This window comes from Zingiber officinale, chromosome 10A (genome assembly GCF_018446385.1).
Source record: "Zingiber officinale cultivar Zhangliang chromosome 10A, Zo_v1.1, whole genome shotgun sequence".
NCBI lineage: Eukaryota > Viridiplantae > Streptophyta > Magnoliopsida > Zingiberales > Zingiberaceae > Zingiber > Zingiber officinale.
Genome location: NC_056004.1, coordinates 98230712 through 98242833, shown reverse-complemented (window position 1 = coordinate 98242833; position 12122 = coordinate 98230712). Strand labels below are relative to the sequence as shown.

General features: G+C 37.9%; 1 long non-coding RNA gene across 3 annotated transcripts; it reads left to right on the top strand.

Annotated features, from left to right (window-relative positions):
- The first annotated feature begins 6250 nt into the window (after positions 1–6250).
- Positions 6251–12054, top strand: LOC122026982. Of its 3 annotated transcripts, none has more exons than XR_006124230.1 (3): positions 6251–6751; positions 9400–9537; positions 11846–12054. It is a non-coding gene; the product is annotated as an uncharacterized LOC122026982 (long non-coding RNA). The 3 variants fall into 3 exon arrangements; XR_006124229.1 differs by having other exon boundaries at positions 6252–6751; positions 11851–12054; XR_006124228.1 differs by lacking the exon at positions 11846–12054 and having other exon boundaries at positions 9400–9538.
- The last annotated feature ends 68 nt before the right edge of the window (positions 12055–12122 follow it).

The following is a 12122-nucleotide window of genomic DNA, read 5'->3' as shown; positions in this document are numbered from 1 at the left end:
AATATTGAGAATGAGGTTTAGGAAGAAGAGAATTAGACTTGGAAGCTTGAGGGCAATCACTTAGAAGTATATAACAACAATCAGTTACCTCCATGCCCCAAGCTTCCTTTAAATAGAGTGGAAAGAGTTGATCCCGAGTCAACTAATTTCCTGCATATCAATCAACTGGAAACACCATCAGTCGACTTATGCTATCGTTGGACACAACCAACGGTACTCCACATAATCTAGGATTCTGCCAATGACTCTCTACCAATCGACTAGAAACACCATCAATCGACTGACTTTCACAATCATTGGGCACAGAATCTATGTACCTTCGCGATCTTACCTTAGTGGACTGGCAACATCATTAGTCGACTAATCTCTTACAAACACTCAGCTCTCATCCTCTCCAAAGTTGTCCTTGAAGCCCTCTTTCTCAACATTCATTCCTCAGATGCACTTTAGCCCGCGGCTCCTCTCTGTGTCATCCTTCATGTTGCTTTGAAGTCTGATCCACTCCATTGCTCCTCATCTGATGGTCCCTCGGATGCCTTCCACATCATTCTTTATCAATCTTAAGGGCTCGAGCCATAGGATGGACTCACCAAGTTTCTCATATGTGGTTCTCCAAGTCCTACACGACTCAAACATACATATCAAATATATATAAACCTAACTTAAACTCTTTGATACACACATCAAAACTATGATTGTACCTAATCAAACCTAGGTTGATTGCACTCACAATCTCTAATTTTTTATGTGTGACAATATGTTTAAGTTAGGCATAAAGAAAACTTGAAAATTAAAAGCAAAATATAAACATAAAGCATAAATCCAAGCTCCCCCTTAACTTTTTCTCTATCACTTAATTTTCAAGTTCTTAACCAAATATGGAGAAATAAAAGTTTCTAACTTAAACCTTACTTTTTTTCTCTCCCTTTGACACCATCAAAAGATTGTACCTAATCACCAAGCACACCTTGGTATCAACTTTGGCTTAGAGTAAACCAAAATCAATTTCTGAAATATAGTTAGAATTCTAAAAAATCAACTACCAGTCGACCGACCTCTAATGTAGTTGACTGGCACACCTTTAGTTCAAATTCTGATTTCTGAAGCCAACTTTAAAAATGTTGAAAAAATTCTAGAAAATTTAGAAAAAAAATCCTAAAATCTTGACAACATATTTCTTTGAAGCTCCTCTAATAAGGAAAAATACATTTTCATGAAAATTTATTGTATTTTTTAAGTTTTAACAAATATTCAAAAACCTTAAAACCATTCAATGTTTTATCAATTTTGAACACTTGTTGAATTCTTATATTTTAAAAAGTTAAACCACAGTTTACAAAACATAGAATTGTTTTCAAAATATTTAAAATGTCCAACTATGATCTATGAGCAAGATGCTCATTAATTAAACATTTATTTTCCTCTATATGGCCAATAATTACTATATTTGATACATTTCATAATTCATCAAGTTACCATAAGCCTAAGTGAATTAAATGTATCATCCACATCCATGTCTAGAATTGTAAAGCAAGTCATGCTTATAGTTTATTGTGAGATGTAATGAAGGTAATTTCTACTTAACCCTTTTATCATGAATTTCTATCCAAGGCTAAGTGTTCCCCTTTAGGTCTCAAGTCAATCTTTATAAAGGATTTGAATTAAGTCTTCTATGGTTGACTATCTCAAAATTATCTAACCCTTGAGGATTAACTTTGGCATCCAATAGCAATTCTTTCTAATTTGATTAACTAAGTATTACTTAAGGATCTATTTTCTATTTACATTCTTCATTTTTGATTGCCCTCTAGCAATTAGGCAATAGTAAGTTTTTTTTTATTTTTTCATTCCTTGTATCCTAACCCTTTTTTATTAAAACTTGGTCTTTGACTCTCTATGATCATGTTTAATGTTGAAGCCAATTGTGAATTTCTCAAGAGCCTTACTAAGGTATTCTACCTTTTCCCTTAGTTTCTTATTTTCTTCTTCTTCTAAACATGAAACATTTGTACTAGAAGAAGCATGCCTACTAGAGGAATCATTAACCTTAGAAGGCATGGATTCTAATTTTCCCTCTAGAAAACTAATATCATCTTTTAAAGATTTATTTTTTTTAGCTTTAAACTAATCTTTACTTAAACTTGAAATTACTTTAACTAGAGCGTAAGTGGGAAGATTATATACCTTACTGATGTAGACCATATTACATATCACGTGGTACTTCAAATTGATTAAAATTGAAAACCCTGACAATTCAAAGAATAAAGATGTAGTAAAGAGCCCTAAGTCATATTTTTCCAAGGATGGCTAACAAATATGTGTGAATTCTAGATTTAAAACTAATTTTGGGTTTTCTAATGCAAATGAGTGTTTAAGTTTTGATTTATACAAAAGAAAGCAACCGAAAGTTAAACAAATAAGGCATATATGATCATGCTAGCTCAATTAAAGAATAGAAATGATCTTCAATTCAAATTAAGCAACTTAAATTACTCTCAGCAGATTGCATAGATTGACAAAGAAATACAAATTTGAACTCAACATGATCACTTATTTGACTAAAAACCTAACTGCAGTTTGCTTACACAATTCAAATTGCAACGAACCAAAGGTAAGATCAAGGGATTCAGATATAGTAAAGTAATGGATAAAATGCAACAATCAAATTGCAGAGATTCTAAACTGAAATGAATTTACAGATAAAAGTAATCAGATCATCATATCTAAGCAAATAAATGGAAAAATAAAAGGATAAAGAAAACGTTCCTCAACTCAAATCGTTGATCGAGCTCCTTCTTCCTTCTGTCAAATAGAAACACTCCTGGAGAACACCCTTCAATCAATCAATGAAGCAATTCCGAACTATCAGCTAATTCAGAAGATGCTCATAGCTCCTGGGAACCGCCCTTCAAGCTCGCAATCAACTGAAATTCTCGATGCTCGAAGAACAGAGGAAGTGGAATCCGGAATCACTTGTTTTGATCGATTGATCGGATTGATCTAGAAGTTGCAGATGAATTTGAAGATGAAGTGGAATCAGAAATATCGAGAAAACGCCATTGGCACCTCCGTTGGATGATGAAAAACTCAGATCGGGGAAACGCTCTCTGATCTGTGCTCGATTGGGGAATGCGGAAGCTAAAATTGTGAACAGGGAAAACACTGCCTGTCATGCTTTGATTCTCGAACGTTGATCGTTGGTTGCTCAGAACTCTCCGTCAACGAGGAAAACTAGATCTCAGATCTGAATCAAGGAACGGAGCTTGCGTCCACGCCTGGAGATGAAGATGACACGGTAACAGTAGCGCAAGCCACTGTTCACCGTGTCGAAGTTGGGCTTATAAATCCCTGTTTGAATTCGGCTCAACAGTGGCTAATCAAATGGCTTGAGTCACCTAGCTTAGGTTGGGTTTAGTTGGTTCGCATGGTTTTAGCTACTCTTCTTGGTTACATGAACCCAACTCCTCAAATAGCTTGAATCCCTTGCTCAATAAACCCCATTGGTTTCCTACAAAATGAGGTAAAAAATCCTGAATATAGAGCAATCAACAAAATCAACTTCAAATATTCCTAGCTTTGTAAATCTACCTAACAAATTGATTTATAAAAACATTAGTTCCCAAAAATCATAGAATAGCCATCAAAATGATATGCCCAATAAACCAACTATCACTTACTAACTGAAAAATCCACATTGGGAGATTGTCCTCCCCCTCACTTGAGTTCCTCTCTTTTTCGCTTGAGCTCCTTGCTTGTTCATTTTCGGATGAAGTGGAGGCAAGGTCATCAATTCCCATCAGAGCAAAATAGAATACATGATGTTCTTTTTCTTCCGATAATGATGGATCATCTCATGTTACTTTTAAGTTTTGGGTCTTCTTCCCTTTTTTTGTTGTCTTCTTCTTTTCTTTCTTTTTCTTCAAGAGAGGGCATTGACCCCTCATGTGCCCTTCTTATTGGAAATTATAGCATATGATCTTCCTTGTTCTATTCTTGCCCCTTAAATTTCTCCTAGCATGTGATTTATTAGATTTAAAATTTTTAAATGCTTTTCTCATCCTTCTTACAATATATGTCTTTTGATCACTATCCATTGAAGTACATGACTTCTCAAAATCGGAGGACGGTGGAGATAGTGACTTCTTTATCTTTCCCATCTCCATGTTAGCCACAAGTGCTACTCCCCTTGATCTATGAGCTTCTCCATCTAACCCTTTAACGTGAGTTTTGTGAAGTTCCATAGTTGACAAGAATTTATCTAGGGTACATACATCTAGATTCTTTGAAATGTAGAAAAAAATCTAGTATTGACGTCTATGTGGAGGTTCTTGGGAAAACATTGATAGCTTTCATCATCACATCCCAATTTGAAATATCTCACCTACACTTAATAGTCCATTGATGATCTCTTTAATTCTAGAATGTAACATGTATACCTTTTCTCCCCTTTCAAGCTTGATGTTGTCGACTTGAGATCGGAGAATGTTTCTTCTTGTCAATTTTCTTCTAACGTCCCTTCGTAAAGCTCAACCAATTTTTCCCACATGTTCTTGGCACTTGAGTAATCACTAATCCAATTGACTTCTTATTAAGGAAGCACATTTAGGAGATGATACTTTGCTCTTGAGTTTGTTAAGTGCTCTTTCTTTTGCTTCTTAGTCCATCTTGATTTTTTGGTTGCCACATTGTTTTCATCCCTAAGCATCTCAAAATTATTTTCCATTATTAGCATTATTTCAAAATCGGTTTCAAAAATACCTCCATTTTCTTCTTTCACTAAGAGAAATTTCCTTCAAACTTCGGTGGTTGGATGCTTAGGTCGGTCATTGTGTTGAAACTGCTCTTTTTAGCAGTTAGTCAGGTGAATGGCTAACCTTGCTCTGATACCACTTGTTAAAGATCGTGATCCGGCTAGAACGAGGTTGAATAGTCGGTCACTCAATCCCTTCACTTCCTACAACTTCTTAGTACATAATGAAATAATGAAAACAAACAAGGTAAGACAATAAATTATAACAAGGTTGTTTAATGTAGTTCTGAGATAAAACTCCTACTCCATGACTTGTTCTTGAGGTGGATGATCCCTCAATCCGTCGGTGGATTAGTCTCCAACAATCTTCAGATAATGCGTACTCTTTTTAGGTAGAGCAAACCTCGCACAAAGCACTCTTCTTCTTTACAAGATTGAGAATGAGGTTTAGGAAGAAGAATATTAGACTTGGAAGCTTGAGGGCAATCACTTAGAAGTATGCAACAATCAGTTACCTCCTTCATACCCCAAGCTTCCTTTAAATAGAGTGGAAAGAGTTGGTCTCGAGTCAACTCATTTCCTGAGCACCAATCGACTAAAAACACCATCAGTCGACTGATGCTACCGTTAGACATAACTAACGGTACTCCACAGAATGACTCTCTACTAGTTGACTAGCCTTGGACATAGAACCTTCTGTACCCCCATGATCTTGCCTTAGTCAACTGGTAATATCATCAGTTGACTGATCTCTTACAAACACTCAACTCTCATCCTCTCCAGAGTTACCCTTGACACTCTCTTCCTTAACCTTTGTTCCTCAGATGCACTTGAGCTCATAGCTCCTCTCCGTGTCATCCTTCACGTTGCTTTGAAGTCCACCTCCCTCGGCTCCATTTCATTACTCCTCATCCAGCGGTCCCTCGAATGTCTTCCACATCATCCTTCGCCGAACTCAAAGACCTAGGCCATAGAATGAACTTACCAAGCTTGACCTCGCAAAGTTTCTCATATGTGGTTCTCCAAGTCTTGCATGACTCAAACACATATATAAAATTGTAGGTATCGTCATGCCAACTGAATTTGTAATATTGGAAATAGAAGAGGACCCTCGGATTCTGATCATTCTTGGGAGACCTTTCCTAGCCACCGTTGGAGTAGTTATAGATGTAAAGAATCACAAGATCTCATTTGTGGTGGGAAGCAATAAGTTGGAGTTTGATCACTCCAAGATATCAAGTGATATCCATGAAGAATAAGGGGAGAAAGGCAATTCTGAGCATTCGGAAGGTCATTTTGAAAGACCCTTGGACACTGAACTAAATATAGAGCTTTTGAAACAAAATAAGTATATTACTCCAGCAAGAACCCCATCAAGAGAAGAGATTTTCCAATTTGAATCACTTGGAGACGGAGAGAGAAACTCTCTCCAAGTAAAAGCTCCAAGTTGAGTTCTAAAAATGGGTCGAGCTAAGGATCTTAAACCAGGCTTCTTGGGAGACAATCTTAGTCTTTTGTTTCTTATATTTTTAACTTTTTTAATTGTTAATCTTTGCTTTTAAAGTTTTTTTAATCAAGTCATTTTATTTTTCATGTCATCAAACAAACATCGGAGTGGGAATCAATTTGGCGACCGTGCTCATCAACATGACCCATGTTGAATTCTTTGAACGCAACATGGGTTCCCATGGTCAGCAGCACAACCAATGTCGTGTGAACCCTACATAAAGCCTTTGCCCTATACCCTAGCTCGTCACGCCTATGCCTACACCTTATCTTCCAAAACCCTACATCTTCTTCCTCTAGACCTCTTCCTCGAGTTTACCCTTAGCCCTCAACCATGCCTCCACTCTTTTTTCTCATGAGATCACACCTTCTTGCCCTAAATCCCTGCTTCTTATTTTTGAGATCTTGAAGAGAAGATGAAAAGAACAAGGCGAGAGGAAGCTTCCACATCCAAAGGGAAAGGAAAGGAGAAGGAGAAAGAAGCACGCGATAAGGGTAACAATCCTTACGGTATTATTTTTTGTGATGAAGTTCAAAAGGCATGTTATAATATTCTTGTTAAATGAAGGATTGCACCGACAAGGTACATAGATGAGAAGGTTATGGATGTCTTAGATATTAAGGATGGCATATCATGGTTGATAAGTAAAGTAAATTGGGATGAGTTGATGTGTATACACTATCCTACTTACACTAGGACAACTCTTGAGTTTTTGAGCTCATTGGATGCTAATAGGGAGAGGTTGCGAGGATGGGAAGATCATGTTCAGATTGTTTAATGATAATTATAGATGGACATTAAAATAATTTAATTATAGTTTCATATTTCCTTAGGGAGGGAAGAGAAGAATACCTAGAGACTTTTATGCACCACCTTTTGAGAAGAATTGATCAAAAAAATTGAATATGAATCCTCAAGAGCTAAAGCATCTCATCTTCAAAATCATGTCTTATGTTACATCCAAAGTGATGGCCAATAGCATTTTTGAAAGGGGGGATAGTGAAGGAGTTGTAAGACTTAGTGAACTTTTATGCTCATGGTATATGCTGCATGAAGGAGATATTGATTATGACTCTCATTTTGTTAGACACATGGTTAAGGTTGGGAAAATCCATTCAGGGGCAATAATGATTGGTGGATTTATTACCCATATTGCTAAAAACCTTGGATGCAACTTGAATGAGATGGAAATTCTAGAGGGGAGTTCGAGTTTAGATATTGGGACATGTCTAGTTGTAAGGATGCTAGTCTATGATGGTGATTCATTTGGCTTTGTATTGAAAGATCGAGCACCTTTTAGATTACCCAATATCGAATACACCACTATAACCAACCTTGTAAATTGGAGGTTAATGCAAATCCCACCTATTTCTCAAGCTAAAGAGTCAAACATACCCCCTTTTAAGATACCTCATGCCCCCGCGGTTCGCTTAGATAGAGAGGAGCCACCATAATTTAGGGATGAGCCCTACACTGAACCGGCTAGACTCTCCTTTTATCATTTTGAGTGACTTATGGACCTCATGCATATGATTTTCTAACTTTAGCTCTAGTCTTGATACTATTCATGTAGAATAGGTTGTCATGAGGCAATATTTGGAGCAACAAGGAGGGACCTGGGCAAGTGGATTTGATGGCTTCACATGACATTTCTAGAGGGTTGAGAAGTATTATAATGTGGCTGAGTTGTATTTCTAAGCTAATGAAAGAAGAAGGCAAGAAGAGGCAACTGAGTGGCAAGATGAGAGACAATTTCGAGGTGAGATAAGACAATTCGTAACTGAGCAAAGATAGCAATGGAAAAGGGAAGAACATCACCATGGGGTGGAGGAGATTAGAGCCTCTCAAACTAGGCATATGTATTTATAACAGTGCCAATATTACTCCCAAGGTTCTAGCAGAGCCACAAAGCCTCCCTTTCCCAATATTCCTACTCAACCTCCACTTTGATGCTCAGGGTGAGTTCTTTTGTAAATATCATTTGATGATGCTTGCTTTAGACATTTCTCTTTGTTAAGTCTGATTTAGTTGTCAATTTAGACTTGTTGATCTTTTGGATTTAAAAGTTTATACTATTAACAGTGTGCATCAACATGCACGTCGTTAATAATACTATTAACGACATGCTTTCAATGTGTGTTGTTAATAGCAAGCAATGAAAAGCTATTTTTGTTACAGTGGATTTCTATCCATAATTTGTTGAAGAGACAGTACTTACCTATCTTTCAAGATGATTTAAACTAATTATCTCAAGCTGTTATCCTAGTTGAGCTGGGCAATCACCAACTTTGTTTGGAGTTGCGCCCAAGGTTGAGTGGGAGAGGGAATTCTGTCGAGTTATCGATTCACCAAGTCGTCTAGCCAATCAGTGCTCTGATTGACGAGTTGATGTCGAAGGCTCGGGACAGATGCCGAATAAATCCAAAGCCCGAGTCTGAGAGGATTGGAGGAGCGTTGTTCGAGGAACAAATATGTCGAGTCTTGCAGTGAGACCGACTCCTTAAAATAGATTTGTCCCCTCCAACAGTGTTAAGACATCATGCTTAGACGTCTATTTTTCCATGGAAAATGACAAAATCATAAACACAACCTAGTGCAGGTTGGCGTGGAGACCTGAGCGTATATCTAAATACTATCACGAGTGTCTGTCAAGCGAAGAATTACATGATAGAATGAACGAGGAAGAAACAAGGGGAAGCAGGTGGAAGAATTTCTCTCTCTCTCTTTTGCTTTTCTTTTTCTCTTCTTTCCTGGTTCTCTTTTGTACAAAGAAGAGCTTTCTTTGCACACAGAATTAGAATTGCATCTGCTTCTTCTCCTTTGCTCAAGAGATACCTCCTTATATGGAACATTCATCAACTTGAGCGATCAACATGCAATGGCATGTGACAAACTATGTGGGTTGGAGCATGCAAAGCAACAACAAGCCACATTTATAATAAATCAGGTAACATCGAACTGGGGCAACCGACCACGAGCTTAAGAAGTCAATTCAAGTCACTAGGTGTTTCCTTGAGGTGTGCTTTGGTTTTGAATGTTTGAAGATTTACTTGGTTGGATCTTTTGGAGACTTATTAGCTTATTTTATTTTTCTTTCTTCTTATGTTTTGTATTGAGTGAGCATTTTTCATTGTCTTTGCAGTTTGTGAAGTGATGTGATAGATATATAGGGGATTCCACATCAATCTTCTAGTTAACGTGCTAGTCAAAAGTTAAGGTAAATCAACACAAGTGAAGGGTTGATCTGGACATCAGGGACTACCACTCGATAGACACACAGGTTTGTATGATCGAAACCAATCGGGGTAGAAAAGTGACAATTGAAAAAGCATAGCAGAAAGTAAGAACACATTTGCTTTTACTTGGTTCATAGTTCTGCGATTACTACTCCAATACCCATGATCCCTTAGACCATTTCAATTGGGCAATCACTAAATTCTCTCCCGAAGAACCTTCGGGTAGAGAAGTCGAATACAAAAATGAGAAAAATGTAACTCTCTACACTTTTCTATGCAAGTATAACAGCAACCAAAAGAAAACACTATTTTTACCGACAAGAATTGTAGTTGAAGATCGAAGCTCGATATCGGTGTCACTCTTACTACAGCAGTTGCGCTTAGTAGAGTCACAACACAATAGTAGAAAAGAGATGACACAGCAGAATAAATTTGGAAGTTTGTAAAAAAAATGATGTTGAAACTTGTGGCTGAACCCCTCTGTTAAAGGGTATTGGGCACGCCTCGGTTCATCCAAGACGTATCCATGAACGCTGATCTGATTTGAGAAGTTTGACTTTTATCCACTTAGGGGCGTCTCCATTCAGCTTAGGGTGCCTCCATTGCTCCAACTTGAGACGCCTCTATTGAACCAAGGCACCTCTAATACTAAAACTTCATCCTTAAAGTTTATTTCCTCTAGGGTGCATCCATCCATCTAGGGCGCCTACCACCTCTCACTCAGGGCGCCCTCTACTCAACTGAGGTACCTTGAGTACTATTCATCTGAACTTCATTTTTGCTCTAAGCTCCTACAAAATATGTTAATTCAAACTAACAAAAAATACATACAAAACAGAGTTAGCATAGATAATTATAATTATGAATTATGTCTGTCTAAGACTAGTATCTAGTCTTTGTCTTAACTTAGATTTCTAAAGTTGATTTAAGTTAGACCAACGCTTACAATCTCATTAGGACTCATCCTCATTGGATTTCTCTCCTCCAGTTGCTTACCTCCACCTATCATTTGCAGACTTACTTGACGTCTGACTCCAGTCCCATTTTGACTCATGTTCACTGAATCTCTCTTCTCCAATTGTTTACCTCCACTTATCAGTTGCAGACATGACGTCTGATCTACCAGGTCTTCCTCTCAGATGTCCCATTTGGACTTCAGCCAATTGTCAGGTCATACTGACCCAATTAGATTTTCTGCCAGATATCAAGTCCTCTCTAAGCTATCTGACCTTCTGCCAATTATATGATCCTCCTAATCTAACTGGAATTCAATATAGTGTTTGATCCTTTAGACCCGTCAAGTCTTTCAGTCTGTACATTTGGTCCAAGCATTATAAAACACACAATCTAATTTTATCATTTATTACACATCAAAATCTGAGTTTGATTATTAGTGCTGACTACACCAGTCAGGTTCACGAGACTCTTCTCACCTACGCCCTCCTGATAAGCTCATAGGCTCATGGGGTTCTGCTCCCCTATGTCCTCATAATCGATCTCCACCTCATGGGGTTCTGATCCCCTAAGCTCTCCTGATAAGCTCACGGGCTCACGGAGCTATGCTCCCTTACGTCCTCCCAATCGGATCTCCACCTCACGGGGCTCTGCTCTCCTATGCTCTCTCGAATGGCTCACGGGCTCACGGAGCTCTGCTCCCTTACGTCCTCCCAATCGGATCTCCACCTCACGGGGCTCTGCTCTCCTATGCTCTCTCGAATAGCTCACAAGCTCACGGGGTTTTACACCCCTATCTCCTCCCAATCAGATCTCCGCCTTTCGGAGCTCTACTCCCCTACATACTCCCGATCAAATCACAGGCTATGCTCCCCTACATCCTCCTGATTGGATCATAGAAATATGGGGATCTGGTCCCCTATATCCTCCCACTCAATTCTTGATTGGCTCGATCAGATCTCCGATTCACAAGGCCCTTCTCCTCAACTCCCTATAAGATGGACAAATATATAAGAAGACCTGTTAGCCCATGATTAGAGGTTGGGACCCTTTTTCTTACTAACTTATTATCTAATTATTTGGGCAAGGCCCAAAAAGTCAATGAGTTTTTAAGTCAAGAGTTCATTCCATAATTAATATTGCGTATGAGATTATCAAAGACACATAAGACTATATCTTTGTGCAGAATACATGATATAAACAGTGTGTAAGTGATGAGACTACATACTACAATGAAAATATATAGATTTGATATATCTCTTATATTGATATAACGTTTAATTAATGCAGAGGTTACAAAAGTATTATAAAAGTGTGGTCTAATTTTCACCGATTCCAAACGGAATCAGTGAAAGTCCATACTGTTTGACTATTTTTTAACTCACACTTTATTAATAGCGCAGGAAAAATTTCAAGGTCTGGAATTTCATTTGGACAGCTATCTCTTGTTATTGGGGCTACTGCATGCGGTCCTAGTCAGTTAGTGTGCATTTTTTTTTTCCCTTCTCAGAATTGTTGTCTTTTCGGTCGAGCTAGTTCGCTTATGTTGTTACAGTTTAACTCTGTTACTTTCTCTTGTTATATTACTAGTACTAAAAGGCCTTCCATGTCTTGTTCCATGGCCAGTTGCAACCTTTCGTACATCAATCAGAAGCTACCAAGGTCAGGTATTTTC